Source organism: Nomascus leucogenys, chromosome 4, assembly GCF_006542625.1.
Source record: "Nomascus leucogenys isolate Asia chromosome 4, Asia_NLE_v1, whole genome shotgun sequence".
Classification (NCBI taxonomy): Eukaryota; Metazoa; Chordata; class Mammalia; order Primates; family Hylobatidae; genus Nomascus; species Nomascus leucogenys.
Window position 1 is genome coordinate 146,688,167 of NC_044384.1, and position 16,102 is coordinate 146,704,268.

At 41.0% G+C, this 16,102-nt stretch overlaps 1 protein-coding gene across 1 annotated transcript in view; it reads left to right on the forward strand.

Annotated features, from left to right (window-relative positions):
- The window catches only part of CSMD1 (CUB and Sushi multiple domains 1), a 2,090,842-nt gene that overhangs the window by 1,314,715 nt on the left and 760,025 nt on the right, over positions 1–16,102 (forward strand). The gene's annotated exons all lie outside the window — the stretch shown is intronic.

Consider the following 16,102-nt stretch of genomic DNA (forward strand, 5'->3'; position numbering starts at 1 on the left):
GAATAAGTCTCTAGGTCTGTTTAATGGAATAAACAAGGTGCCTTTTGGTGAGGTTAGTAAATGCTGGTGAAGGTCAATCTCTTAGAAGAAATGTAAGGTTTTTACAGGATGATGTAAGTGAGAGGTACCCATGTAGGCACTGAAACCATACAGTGTGCCAAGCTGTTCATTGGCGGTAGCACATTCCTCTCCTCGCTGTGATCCCTACCACTAACCTGGGGCCACATCAGCATCAGTCAATTAAGGGAAAATGTATCTCTTGAGAGCCTTCTTAGATAGCATTCTTTGCTCTGCAAACCTAGAGGTTTGCTCTGTCCCTGCTCAGTGGTGATCAGACACAGTGCAAAAAAAAAAAAAAAAAAAAAAAAAACGCTCCTTAAATGTTTTGGGAGCGTGAGAAGAATGCATCAGTGCGTTCATGTATCTACGCGAAGGAGTGGCTAAGTCAGGGATGGTGCATCCGAGGGGCTCCATGTGCTCAAGGTATTTTCTCATCTCGAATTTAACCATATGGGGAATCAAAGTGGAAGCCTCATTCTCTGCCTACCTGAAGGAGACATGATTTCGGGGAATGGAAGGACTTGAAGCCTTCAGGATGATCACATTATCTCCTTGTAAGTAGTTACTTTTGCAAATGGGAAAGTTCTTTTGGGTGAAAGGAGAATCACAGCCTTAAGGTAGAGGACCTGTGGAAACACTTGCAGCCCTTTGACCAAAGCTTTTTCTCCTCTGGACTTTATGAAACGTTATTATGTGTCCATTCTTCTGTTTTTGTTTTTTGTTTTGTTTTACTTTGAATTGACAAATAATCTGTAGATTTGGGGAGTACAATGTGATGTTTTGATACATGCTTCAATACATGGAATATGCAAGGTGCTTTGTTTATACAAGATGCTGTAGAATGATGAAATCATGGTCATTAGAATATCTGTCACCTGAAATAATTATGTCTTTGTGGTGAGAACTTTTAAAATCCTCTGAGCTTTGGTGGAAGTGATAGGGACTTCGGAGAAGAGGCTTGTTTCATCTTTAAACACTTCCCTGGTAGCCCCCACCGCTTCCTCTAAGTTGAGTTCACCGTCTTTCCGCACTAAGATCCACTAATGACTTCCAGCAGCTTGTCATGAAGTCTTACTGTCCCGATACCTTCTGGACGTTGTCAAGGCCCGCTTCGATTCCTCTTGGGCAGGTTCCACAGTCCGTCTTGCTGGGGATACATACTGCCTCTATGTTCAAGTACTTGAAACATATTTCCTCTACTGGCGGATGTTATATCCTCCTTTTAACATGCAGAGGGCTGTGCCTAAGAACTGACTGAGGACAATTGAGCCCAAGGCGAGTGAGTGCTGGCAGAGCTGGACTGGCAAAGTCTCACACCGAAGCCCACCCCCAGGCAGCATCTGCCACGCACAAGCCCTGCGCCAGGAGGTGAACACTTCCCGTAGCAAGCCCTCAGTCATTAAAAAGGCAGGGAAGAGTGTGCCTTACTAACCTGAGGTCTTTTTAAGACGGTGTTGCTTATTGCATGGCTGTAAGTCTTGTCATGAACGCGTTAGTTAAATATTCCACAAGTGAGTTTTCTGAAAGTTGTCTACTTTAGCTCTAAAGCTTCTTTTCCCTGGCTGACCTGCTCAGATCACATGGAGAATTATGGCCAGACTTTGGATTAGAGATTTTGGTGGTCGGTTGGCAGGGCTCCCCACAGAGGACAGTGGCATCAGACTCTACCACATCAGCCCTACTGATATTCGAACAGCACTCACTTGCTTATTTTGTGATTATTGATTTAAAATGCGGTAGGTGATAGATTGAAAAACCACGTGGATGCAAGTATCCCTGCCTTAGCCCATGAATCTACTTCAATAAAAGAACTAATTTTAGAAATATTAAGGGGGCATTATCAGACAGCAAGCCAAATAAACATCATATTTGACGTTTGAGATGTATTAATTGTTCAGGTCTCTAACTAAAGGTGGATCATGCACACCAGTTTAACTTGGACCATTTGCAGGATTACAAGAGCGCTCTGTGTATTTTCTCCTTCTGTTTCAACTGTGCTCCAGGCTGGTGCTCTCTACCACAGATGCCCTTTTTCTGTGGTTAAGGTACAAGTCAGTCACACCACTGAAAGGCTCTTGGAACATGGGCAAACCTATATTTATATTTATTTTGAAAGAAAAGTGCTAACTTTTATTATTTTACTTATTATTCGCTACTCTGTTATGATAAACCTAACACAGAATTTACCTTCTTAACAATATTTAGATGTTGTATTAGTCTGTTTTCACACTGCTGATTAAGACATACCCAAGACTGGGTAATATATAAAGGAAAGAAGTTCAACGGACTCACAGTTCCGCATGGCTGGGAGGCCTCACAATCACATCAGAAGATGAAGGAAGAGCAAAGCGTTGTCTTACATGGTGGCGGCAAAGATCTCATGAGACTTACTACCATGAGAACCGTATGGGGGCAACTGACCCCATGATTCAATTGTCTCCCACTGGGTCCCTCCCATAATAGGTGGGAATTATGAGAGCTACAATTCAAGATGAGATTTGGGTGGGGACACAGCCAAACCCTATCAGATGTACAATTCAGGGGCATTGAATACAGTCATATTGTTGTGTGGCCACCACCACCATCCATTTCCAGAACTCTTTTCATCTCGCAAAACTGGAAGTCTGCACCCATTAAACTCTCATTACCCACACCCCCTCCTCCCCACCGCTCTATGAATTTGACTACTCTATCTCATTATCAATGAAATCTTACGATATTTGTCCTTTTGTAACAGGCATATTTCACCTGGCGCGATGCCCTAAGGCTCACGCATCTGTGGCATGCGTCTGGGTTTCCTTACTTTTTAAGACTAAATTATAACCGATGGTGTGGTGAGATCACATTATCTTTATCCATACATGTATTTACGGACACTATTTCTGCCCCTCCTTGGTTATTGTAAATAATGCTGTTTTAAACTTGAGTGTAAAAATATCTGTTTGAATTCCAGCTTTCTATTATTTCAGGTGTGTACCCAAAAGTGGAATTGTGGGATCGTATGCTCATTTATGTTATTTTTTTGAGCAACTTCTATACTCTTTCTCACAACAGCTGCCTCATTTTACATTCACACCAACAGTGCATGAGAGCTCTAGTTTCTTACTATGTATTAATTTTTAATGCACACATTGATCACTGTTATGTTAGAATGTTAGACAGGAGGAGTCCATCTGAGCTGAGGTATCCACATGGTACCCAGGCGGGGCTGCCAGCTCTCTGGCACCCTCTGTCCGTGTATTTATGGCAACTTTAGTGCCGCAGTTCAGGTGGGAGGGTCTGCAGATGAGCTGCCTGCCTCAAAGGTATACGTATGTAGAATTACTTTCCAGAGGTTAGCTTTCCACTTGTGATAATTGTCAAAAGCAACTATGAAAATAAACACAATTTAAAATTAAACATTCACATTGCTCTAAGTATGACTTTAAAATGAAACACTTTTCAACCATGTTTAATATGATAAATAATTGGTATTAAGGGATAATAATAAGTTAGGTAACATTAAATACCATTATCTTTATATATAGAGAAAAAAGGATAGCTACCGTTAGTAACTAAGAGAAAAGAAATGCACATATTGAGGATTTGTGTTCACAGTGTTTACTGATGGTATGTACATTCATAAATGTAATTCTTCAGAGTTTAGTCATTAATTGTTAGGTTATCTGTGTATGCTGCTAAACAGAGACTTTCTAAGGATATTAACAGGACAAGGAAATCTATCTTTGGGCGGGGAGACATGGCTTGACACTGACTGAAACTGATTATTAAAACATTAGATATTTGCACAACTGATTTCCATCAGAGGGCACGCTAAGGAGTAAGGCTCAGCAATGAGAAGTGGACGGGGAGGTTCCCTCTGGTAGTGAAGAGCCCATTGGTAAATAGACACCTCGTACCATTCACAAACCAGAACCACAGACTGATGTCACCCATATGATGTAACATAAAAAAGGACTTATTTGCCTACACTCCTAACACAGGGAACTTCACATGAATATCCAGATTTCCTCCTTCTCCTGAAAACATGACGATTCAGAAACGCTGGACCCAAATTATGCAAGAGAATACAGGTGTTCAAAGTTGGCCTGTCATCTCTAGTTTAAAGCATCCCATCTGGCTCTACACATTCAATATCTGCTGACGCCTGTCCTTGTCACCAATCTCATTCCATCCTTTCTAGTTATAGAGACCTATATTACAGCCTGAAAGATGGTGGTGGATTAGTTCTCTTGCTACAAATAAATTACCCTAATCATTATTGGCCTAATCAACAAAGGGGTCTCAACTCACATATTTTTTAAGGGAGACGATGTGCAGCCTAGCTGGGCTGTCCTTTCTCAGCCTCTCATGGGTTTACAGTCAATGCTGGCTGCGGCTACAGGCAACGGAGGCTGAGTTCCAGGAGCTCATTCGTGTGGTGATTGGCAGGACGCCTCGGTGCCTGCACGGCTGTTGGTAGGGGACCTCAGCTCCTTACTAGGTGGCATTCCCCAGTGGCTGCTTGAGTTCCCTCATGGCATGGCTGTTAACTTCCTGAGAACTACACAATTCTTCAAGAGAGAAGGAGCCAGCAGGAACTTGCAATGACCCCGTCTCCGCAGTCACACACGATTACTTCCACTGTTTTTTCTATTCATTGCTTGCGAATCAGTAAGTCCAGCCCACCATCAAAGAGACAAGGAGTAGGCTCCATCTTTTCAAGGGCATATTTAATAATGGTAGGTGTATTTTTATCCACTGCAAGTGGAATACGTGGGTTGACACACTGAGTCACAGTCCTTGAAAGACTCCTAGGTCAATGGTTTTCAAGTGTTCCCAAGTCCTCCTACTCTGCCCTCACTAACAACACAGCAGCGGGTATGTGGCCCTCTGCCTGCTCTCTCATTGCAGTGGCGGCTGCTTCCGCCATGTCTGAGGCCAGGTCCTCCACTGCTCACTCCATCCTGTTGCTTGGACATCACTCCTTCCCTGAAACCTTCTCTCTTCTAAGCCATCAGGCTTCCTCTCTCCTCGACCGTTTCTACTTAATACAAGCAGCTCATGGGAGGGACACAAACACACAGACATACACACACACATACACATTCATATCACCCAGAAAATCAGCACCAGTATTTCTCCCTTGGCCCCACAGTCGCCTTCAGCTATGGTCCCAAATCTCTGCTTCCTTTTAAAAAATAAAAATGTTCAAGTGATGTCTATACTGATCATCCAGGTTCTTTCTCACTGTTTCCCTGTCCATTCAGGGATATCTTTGTCCCGCCCTGTGACTGAAATAGCACTTGTCCAGGTCTCATGGCCCTGGACCTGCTGAACTCATTGGTTACCCCTCAACCCACACCTTGAGGGCCTTCCCAGCAACACTAATCTCTATTGACTTTGATTTCTTTGAACCGACCTCCTTGCCTTCAGGACACAACTCCCTCCTTTAGTCCCTCCCCTATCTTGCTGTCTCTGCCTCCTTTGCTGAAAACTCACCTTCCTAACCACTATGCTGAGGGCCCTTAACCTCCTGCCTCACTCCTCTAGTCCTCTGGAGACGTTAATGGGCCTCTTCCCAGAATAACATTTGTAGCTGTATAAAATATTAGGATACCAAACAAAGCTAGTTGCGTTGAAATAGTGATCAACATATTTTAAAAAGAGTTTGTACATAGTGGGGCATATGCTTCTTTACCATGGCGGGTATAATAGCGACAATAGTCTGAATTTTTAAATTAAAGCTTCTGATATCTGCCATCACTGTTAATGTGATAAGAAAATACCTTCAATTTCTGCTGATGGCAAAGTACTGCTGGTATTCTTATGGCTTTTTGCTTACACTCATAACAGGAGAAAATACTAATTTTCACTTAGAAGGCAGTGTAAATAAAAATGCATTTATTTGCCAATTTAATTTCGTGGACTCCCTGAATTCTCATGATTGAGCCCAGGGTAAACGTCCTTCCTGCATACGGGGAGTGACCCAGAGGCCAATTCTCATTCCCCCTCCCTAATTCCTCTCCCTGCCCAGAGGAAGTGTGCTCAGATCGTTCAGGCTTAGGACCCTTTTTAAAATTGTTGAAAATCCCAAAGAACTTCATTTCTTAAAGGTTGTATATAGCTACCAATACTTAATATATTCAGAATTACACTGAGAGAAAATTTTAAATGTTTATCACTTCGTTTAAAAATGACAATACTCCTTTAAAAATTAACATATATTATATATTTATGAAAATAAGTATATTTGACCAAACAAAAACCAAAATAAAAGTAGTAAAAGAGGTAGCATTGTTTTCTATTTTTGCAAAACTTTTTAACATCTGGCATGGTGAAAGAGGCTGGTTTCCCATATCTGCTTTCACATTTAACGTGCTGTGCTCTGTTATTCTGCTTGAAGTCAATGAACAAAATCTGAGTTTACACAGGTAGAAAGTTGAAAAAGAGAGGCATATTTTAATATCCCTCTTAGATAATAGTGGATAGTTTTCTTTCATACAACATTAAACTTAACAAATGGCTATTTCTTAAAAGTTAGCTGCAAAGTGGAATGAGGATCCACAGAAGTAAACTTTTTGTACCTATTATAGTAAAATGTGTTGGTCTATTTTGCATTTTGAATGAATTTTTTACTCATCCGTGATTTGGTAGCAGTATGTTGGGTCATTTTGAAATCATGGGTTCACTTTATGCATCTCTTTCAAATGTTAGTGTCTGTATCTAAAAATAAGTTAGATATTGTGCAATAACTAAAAAAGCACATGTGTTAATATCACCCTGCTCTTACCGAAAAAAGTCTTTAAGTATTGGGAAGTTACAAAGACAGATACTACTTGTCTAAAATTCTAATATTTTATTGAAAACCCAAATTTCATCATTGGCAAAAACACCATGCCAGATGTTATCTAATAATTGTTTAGGTAACAATAGCTGACTGTTCATTTTTAAGTAAATATGACTAAATGCCCAGCTATGAATTTCGGAATATCTGAAGAAGTTACACAGGATCCTAAGGTAGTTTCTAACAATCTACCCTCTTGGATAATGCACCCTCCTTGAGTGAATATGATGTATTCTCCATCCTATGATTAGCTTATGGCTCAATTGACTTTAAGAAAGAGAGTTGGTGCTCAGTGGCCGTGACCTAATCAAATGAGCCCTTAAAAGGGGCTTTTGCTTGAGAAGAGGTTTTGAGTGTGACAATGATTTGAATTGGGAGAGTCCCCATTGCATTGTTGATGGAGGGGTCACAAGGCAGGGAAGGGTGCATGGCCACAAGCTTCCCTGAGTGCCCCGAGTGGCCCCTTCATTAGCCAGCAGGAAGATGGGAACCTCAGTCCTAGAACCATGGAATTGGACTTCACCAATAACCTGACTGAACGTCAAAAAGGATTCTTCCTTAGGACTCTAAGAGAAGAAAGCAGTTGCACTAGTTCCTTGAGTGTTAGACCCAGGTCAGAGGGCCCAGCTGAGCTTCACCTGCAGAATTGGGAAATGATAAAATGCTGCTTTAAGCTCTTAAATTGGTAGTAATTTATATGGCAGTAAAAACTGGCACACCCACACAATAGTTTGCTAGTCTCTCAGGTAAAAATGGTGTTCCATGAAAAAGCAGCTAGTTCATCCGTGAAATCGGGGAATCTCACACGTATTTATCCTCAAGACCAGCACCGTTCCTTGTTACACAGCAGAAATGCAGGTGCATTCCACTAAGGATTAGCATTAATGCTAATATTAGAAAACCTAACGACAAGAGTTTTCGCTTGTAATCTAGAATCCAGAAAAAGTGATCCTACGGCAATTTACTGAACGCTGTGCTGCAATATACACATTTCATGCCTGGACCGAACAGTTTTACTAACGGGGACTTTTCCCATTAGGGTCCTTTTTAAGGTGAGTTATTAATGGCAATATTTTGGAGATGTTGACAAGAGGTAAGAAGGGTTATAGATCAGAGAAAAACTCAAAGGTAAGAGAGCCACTGCTCTTCGGGACAGAATGGTTTCAGATCTGTCTGAGGTTGGGGCAAGTACTTTTTAATATTTATTCAAGGTTAGGAGTTTAATCGACATGTTGATTTCTTAGCTACTGTGCTTTCAAATTCCTAAAGTGACCCTCAACTTCATCTTAGATTTTATGAAAGCTCAAGGCTACTATATCTATTTATTCATTTATTTGAGATGGAGTCTCACTTTGTTGCCCAGGCTGGAGTGCAGTGGTGTGATCTCCACTCACTGCAACCTCTGCCTCCCGGGTCAAGCAATTCTCGTGCCTCAGCCTCCCGAGTAACTGGGCCTACAGGCACCAGCCACCATGCCCAGCTAATTTTTGCATTCTTAGTCTCAAATTCCTGATCTCAAGTGATTCACCTGCCTCGGCCTCCCAAAGTGCTGAGATTACAGGCGTGAGCCAGCGTGCCCAGCCCTTTCCTTATGCTTCTGTCACATCTCTACTTGTACAACCTGTGCCAACTCCACCCGTTGTGTACTGGCTTGTGGGGGGCTTGGGGACAGCAGGAGGTGAGGGATGAGGATGGTGTTGGGTGCAGCTGTGGCATGTAGATGCATCAGTACTTCCCATTGTGGACAGTCAGCTACTAAACAGGGCACTTCATTCTCTGCTATTTTCTTCATACAGCACCTCTGAGAAAACTCTCTGTAATTAATTTCTCAAAAAATGGCTTATGATGACAGTTGATCATTCAGAGAGAAGTTGTATTATCCTCACGTAAAGAATTTACAATTCTGTTCCTTTATTTTTCACCCCATTAACTTTGATTTAACATGTCATTTAATGAAATTAATGAAGCTCTTCCAAAAGCATGGGGAGGAAAACAGCAAAATAAAGGTATTTGCAAAATAAGAAAAATTAAGGTAGGAGTGAGAAAGGAGAAAACAAGTTTGAACCTGAAATACCATTGGAATTTAATAATTTAAAAATCCTAAGAATATGTTTCTCTTTGTGCCATGCACTAGAATGCTGTAAGTTACTCTGTTATCTTAGTGACCGATGTTAAACTAATGGACTCAGTCCCATATGTGCCAGCTAACTGTTTGATGATTTCTGGTGTATTCCTGAAGAATCATCTCCTAGGACTGATCCTGAAAAGCTGGGCTAGACATGTTGATGATTCACTTTCATCTGCCCTCGCTACTAAAAATCCACAGCCCCACACACTCACTTACACACCTGAGTATGTGGCCACTCATTTCAGATCCTTGAGGGGCATTTCTGCTTATAAAAGGGAAAAAAAAAGGCTGATGGATTTAGGAGTTTCACAAATAAAATTGCATTCATCTGAAAAATTGTGCAGAGGCTAGAGAAAAACAAAAATGGTGTTTCAGGACAACCTGATCTTCCCATTATTCAAAAGTCACAACTGGCCGGGCATGGTGGCTCACACCTGTAATCCTAGCACTTTGGGAGGCCGAGGCAGGAGGATCACCAGAGGTCAGGAGTTTGAGACCAGCCTGACTAACATGGTGAAACTCCGTCTCTACTAAAAATACAAAAAAAAAAAAAAAAAATTAGCCGGGTGTAGTGGTGGGTGCCTGTAATCCCAGCTCCTTGGGAGGCTGAGGCAGGAGAATCACTTGAACCCGGGAAGCAGAGGTTGCAGTGAGCCGAGATCACAGCACTGCACTCCAACCTGGGCAACAGAGTGAGACTCTCAAAAAAAAAGTCTCAACCGTTAGATGTTCACATCTCCTGAAGCTGTTTTGAATCGTGTCAGCGTCTGAAGGTGCTAAAACTTTGCTCTGTGGAATGAACCTCCCAGGGCTTAGTGTATACGCCTGGAACTAGGTATTGTTCAAGCTTCTCCATGGGTCATGAAGGAGAAATGTGCTGGGGTGTGCGTGTGCGTGTGTGTGTGTGTGTGTGTGTGTGTGTGTGTGTGTTTGAAAGAATGAAGACTTCGACCACCAATACTGTGAGGTTTCTCCTACTGTGAAGCGTCACCCCTGTTTGAGAAGGTTATCCTCCGGTGTTGACACAACAAAAGGTCTATGGCAGCAGAAAGGAAGTGGTTATTGCTGAATGTGTTGTTCACAGATCTGAAAGGACACATGTATTCTGTTGAAGTGCTTAAAGGAAATAGTTTACAGTGAGGTTGTTGTGCTTGGACAGCTTTTACTATTCCTACAGATAGAAAAGGCAGAAGAAGTACCAGGAGTTGCCAAAGTCATGTTCCAGTAGCTTCTCCTCTCTCTCCCCTTTCTTTTTTCTTCTTTCAACTCTATTGATCGATTAAATGGTAAGATGTGCCAATTTCTCCATTGGAAGTGAAGATGACGTGGCATGTTTCCAACTCCATGGACATCTTACTTGGGGAGTGGACAGGTTCATCCCCAGCTTCCTGTGTGTAGTGAAGTTTAAGGGGAAAATCTGAATAAAGAGTTGCACTAACATTCCACATTGAATGTAACAAAGACTTGGAAAGTTCTTCATTTTCTGAAAAGTATTTTCCATGCACTTTGTGTAACCACACAGGCTACACGTGGCACTAGGTGTTCCTATTTGCCGTGTCATGTAATCTTCACCACAGCTCTGAGGGGCAGGTGGTGATCATCCTTAATAAACACATGAGGAATCTGGGATTTAGAGGCATTTTTAACCTGCCAAGGTGACATCTATAATGAGTTCCAAAACAATGATTAAGCCTTTCTTACAAGTAACTTCAAAATCCCCACTGTGAGGGAGATGTTTCCTATTAAAGATCCAGAAGCTGGACACACGTAGAACTGGAAATACCTTCCGCACAGGAGGAATGGGCAGTGTGTTCTATCTGAATGACAACCGTGGAGTTCCCCAAACTCATCTGACCGCCCTACCCAGAGTGCACCTTCCTCTGTGCATAGAGCATCTTCTTCGTTCATGACAACACTCTTGCGAGAGAGGTATTATTGCCCTCACATGTCAGAAGGAGTCACTGAAGTTAATTTTCCCAAAGTCTGCATTGTAATGAATGGCCCAGGGAAAATGGGAACTCTGTTCTGAATTAAATACCACCCACTTTTCTTGACATTCTGCCTTATTTGCCCGGAAAAAGAATGAGAAACTAGACTTTTAGGGTAGTTAAAATAATTCAAGGCCTTCCTTTAACAGATGAAAAAATCCGAGGCCGTGGCTCAGGATTTCGGAACATTTCAGGGGTGAGATTGGAGCTCAGCTGTCTGGGCCTCCAGGGCAGTGGCCTTTTTGCTGAAACTGGTATTTTTGTAGAAACGTTGTTCACCTTGCAAGGCTTTTGATAATCCCAGTAGGAAATGTGGGAAATTATAGTGGCAGAGACTTTAATGCAATGAAGTACAGAAAAGAAGAATGAGTTAATAGAAAAGCACACAAAATCTTTCCTGGAATTTGTGAATCGTCTGAGATACCTCTGTTTTCCACCTCAGGAGGGTTTTCTACATCTCAATATGTAGAGTGCAGGAAGAACGTTGTTTTTTGAGCGTGTTGTCTTACCCCTTGTTCTGCCTCCGCCTTTGCCCTCTCTTATCTTCTGGCTCCTTCTATTTTCCCTCTGTTTGGAGGGAAAAGGCTTAAATTGGCTCCGATGGTGTAAACCAATAGATCACTACAAGACTAAAATAGTCTTTAAATTCCAACTGGTTCCAAGTTAAATCCTGAATGTGCTTATGTCTGAAAACTTAAATCACAGGGAAATAAGTGATTTAAATGGGGTCCCTGATTTGGTAAGGAAATGTGAGATGAATAGTTAATTGCCTTTCTTCCAGTAAAGAATCTTATGCTAATTACCCTTTACATTAGTAAAAAGTTCAGTCATCAAGGTTTTGTGGACATTCTCACACTAATCCTCCATACTGCCTTGACACAATGATTCATGTAATAATATAACTTCGTATATGAGACATTTATCTTTTAATTTAGTGCTACTATTAAGCGACATTAAATTAAAAGATTCTGATAACCAATCAGGAATATCAACAATAGAAATGGTTCACATTGTCAAGTATAGTAAGTAAGTACCTCTGTCTTTCCTGGTGCAAAAGGTGACTTATAACATCGGGCTTTCAGAGGACGACTTTCCCGACCAAGGAAAGCACACTGACTGATTTAAGGGTAGAAATAAAATTTGATCATCTAGTTCCTAAAACTTGGTTGTCAGTTTTTCTCAAAGGTCCCTATTCAAGGTCATCAAAAATCCAATAAAAAAATGCAGGAATGCCTGAATATCTGTAAGCTGACAATGAGAGCTGCAGTCAAAATAACCTTGTGAAGACAACAACTATTTCCAGACTTTAAAAAAAGAGTTACTGTACTAACAACTACCTTCTCGTAATGTAATGTACAGACCACAAGACAATAATAGACTTATCCCAAAGAATGATCCAATAGAGCATTATTTTAAATGTAAATAAAAATAAGATAGCATTTTTCAACTACCAAATTACTGAACATTTTCTTTTATGTACTGAAACAATGTGGGCAAAGAGGCTTTAGTTAAGATATTCTTATTTATACCAGATGAAGTACACTGGTACTATAGTTCTAGAAATCAGTTTAGCCTAGCAGATTAACAGCGTTGATTAAAGAATTCTAATTCTAGCAAATTATTCTTGGAAACTGACCAGAATTTGATAGGTGATTGGTGTAATGTGCAGTTGCAGTAAGTGAGAAAAACTAATTTCTATTGATAAAGGAATTAAATACATTATGAATAATCTATTAAAAATATCTTAGGAAAACTGTTCAAAGAGGTCGTAAAGGCATAATAATAAATACTAAGAACTTTATTTTTATTTTATCGATATTATGTGTCTCCACCTATCAACTTACATTTACAGTGCACATAGCATTAATAATAAATAAATGTTCTAACAGTGGTTGTCTATGGTGATGGGTTTACACAGTTAATTTTTCTTTTTGATTATTTAAAAAATTTTCCCAAATATTCTGCAATAACCTGTGAGCCTAATCTTTCATGGCCATGTGACAAGGACCCTGTTTTTAGCTGAACTAAGGAGAAAGTCCTACAACAGTATCTTCATGAATATTTCACGGTAATGATAAATGATAAAAGCATTTCATGGAAAAGAAAAACAAAATTAATACTGTGTGACTCGGTGTATATCTTTTCTTATAATTGGACTAATATTAATAGATGTTTAATCATATTTAAACAAGTAACATACAAGTTCATTAAAATACTTCTGAGATAAATGTTTAAAGAGTTAATTAATCAAAATCTGAATTTAAAACATTTAGCATAATAGAAAGGTATGTTTACTAATATAATTTTAAAATGTAATAATTATCAATGAAAAAATGTAATAATTATTGATGAAAATAAAAATTTTCAGTGTAAGGTGTGGTTAAAGTAAGGGGTATAATTTCTGAAGCAGACTGTTGAGTTATGGTAAAGCCAGCAAGTTCTAGTATCAGACTTCACCAGAGCAAACCCCGCTTCTACCATTTCAAGCTTTGTGACCTCTATATTTAAGTTCTTTGTACCTCCATTTTTTTATTTTTTTGTAAATGATTGTAGCATTAGCATAAATGTTATAACATTTTGGTGGAATTAAATAGGATGTACTCCAGCATTTTAGTACCATATACAAAATATTTTTAAAAACTATTACTATTCTTGATAATTCCAACGATGATAATGTTTTATTAGATGACTGCCGTACTTCCGATGGATGCGTGACCCACAGAGTTACATGGAAAGTTGAATCATATTGTCAAGAGGGCTTTGAACCAGAGCAACTTCATCTTGAATAGGGGCTGGGTAAAGTAAGGCTGAGACCTGCTGGGCTGCATTCCTAGGAGGTAAAGGAATTCTTAGTCACAGGGTGAGAGAGGAGGTCAGCATAAGACACAGGCCATAAAGACCTTGCTGATGAAACAGGTTGCAGTAAAGAAGCCAGCTCAAATCTACCGAAACCAAGATGGTGACGAGAGTGACTCTGGCCATCCTCACTGCTGCACTCACATCAGCGCCATGACAGTTTACAGTTTACGGATGCAGCATCACAGAGTTACCCTATATGGTCTAAAAAGGGGAGGCATGAATAATCCATCCCTTGTTTAGCATATCATCAAGAAACAACCATAAAAATAGGCAACCAGCGGCCCTCAGGGCTGTTCTATCTATGGAGTAGCCCTTCTTTTATTCCTCTATTTTCTTAATAAAATTGCTTTCACTTTACTCTGTGTACTCACCCTGAATTCTTTTTTTGTGCGAGATCCAAGAACCCTCTCTTGGGATCTGGATCACGACCGCTTTCCAGCAACAATATGGCAATAAATACTAAAATACCATAGGCAACACCCATCCCTGTGAACAAGGAGGGGCCACCGAATTGGAAGGAACCCAGACAGGGTGGAGTTCTGGAAGCAAAGGGCAGAAAGTACTTTCAGTAGGAAGTGGCTGATTGTTTCAGAGTGAACAGGAGAATGGACATTCGACCAAAAGATTTAGCAACAGAGAAATTACAGCTGATGGGATTTAAGAGAGAATGGGAAGAGATGCAAAGAGAACCGTTCACCTGAGGGGTTTCCTCCCTCATGTCCACAGGGAGTAGGGGCAGCAGCATCTGCAAAGGAATGTGGAGGGAAGGATTCCTTTCTGTCTGCAGGCCGTGTGCCTTTTAAAAAGCTGTTTGCAGGCCGGGCGCAGTGGCTCATGCCTGTAATCCTAGCAATTTGGGAGGCCAAGGCGGGAGGATCACTTGAGGCCAGGACTTTGAGACCTGCAGCTGTGAGCCTTGCTTCCTGATATGAGCAGGCGGCGTCATAATTCCTATCTCAGTTGGCTGTTGGAAGGATGGAGGATGCTTCCTGAAGTGAAAAATGCTGTACAATGTCGCTGCAAAGAGGCCAACACTTGAGATCAGGGACTCTGAGAGGTAGAGCCCAAGAGGCATGGTCTCCAGGTGCGTCAGAATACCCAGGAGCTAAGCATAGGGAGACCAGAGAAGGAGCAGGTGTTTAGTGACATCAGTGAGGGAAGACAGTCCCAAAGGGCAATTGTCCACCTAAGCCCAGGCCTCTGAATGTCAGTGATTTGAAAAGAGTAACAATCACTGCCACACACAGTCGGTTACTGAGTTGGCTGGACTCAGGACATCATGCTAAAGACGGTGCATTGATCATCTCCAGCTTTACACAGTCTTGGCATCCTGGCATTGTATTTAGTCAGAGTTCTCCAGAGAAAAAAAGCCAGTTGGTCATATGTGTGTGTGCCTGTGTGTGTGTATATTTATTTATACAGTTGACTGTTGAACAACATGGGTTTAAACTGCATGGATCCACTTATCTTCAGATTCTGTTCAATGAATATATTGAAGCATATTTTGGAAATTTGTGACAATTAAGAAAACTTACAGACAACTCTTATAGCCTAAAAATATCGAAAAAAAAATCCAAAAAGGTGTGTCATGAATGCATAAAATATATGTAGATACGAGTCTATATTTTAAGTAACTGTTTATGTTATTGGTAAGGCATCTGGTCAACAGTAGGCTATTTTCAGTTAGGTTTTTGGGGGAGCCAAAGTATATACTCATGTTTTTAGCTGTGTGTGGTGGTTGGGGTGTGGTCGGTGCCCCAACCCTTGTATGCTTCAAGTGTCTCCTGTATATACTTCGTATCTATATGAATCTCCTTACATGCATGTGTACACACACACACACACACACACACAGATTTTCTATAAGGAACTGATTCACATGATTATGAAGCTGACAAGACCGAAGACCTGCAAGGGGTGAGTCAGCAAGCTGGAGAGGAGGAAAGCCAGTGTCTTAGCTCCACTCAGAAGGCAGAAAAAAAAAAATGCTGCTCCAATTAAAAGCCCATCAGGCAGGAGGAAGTCTTGCCTCCTCTGCGGCAGGTCAGCCTTTTGTTCTATTTGGGCCTTCATCTGATTGTACCAGGCCCACCCACACTGGGGAGAGTCATCTGCTTTCCTCAGTCGGCTGATTCAAATGTTAATATCATCTGTGACATTCTCACAGACACACCCAGAATCTCCTGTGGCACAATGTCTGAGCACCTTGTGGTGCAGTCAGGTTAACACATAAAACTAACC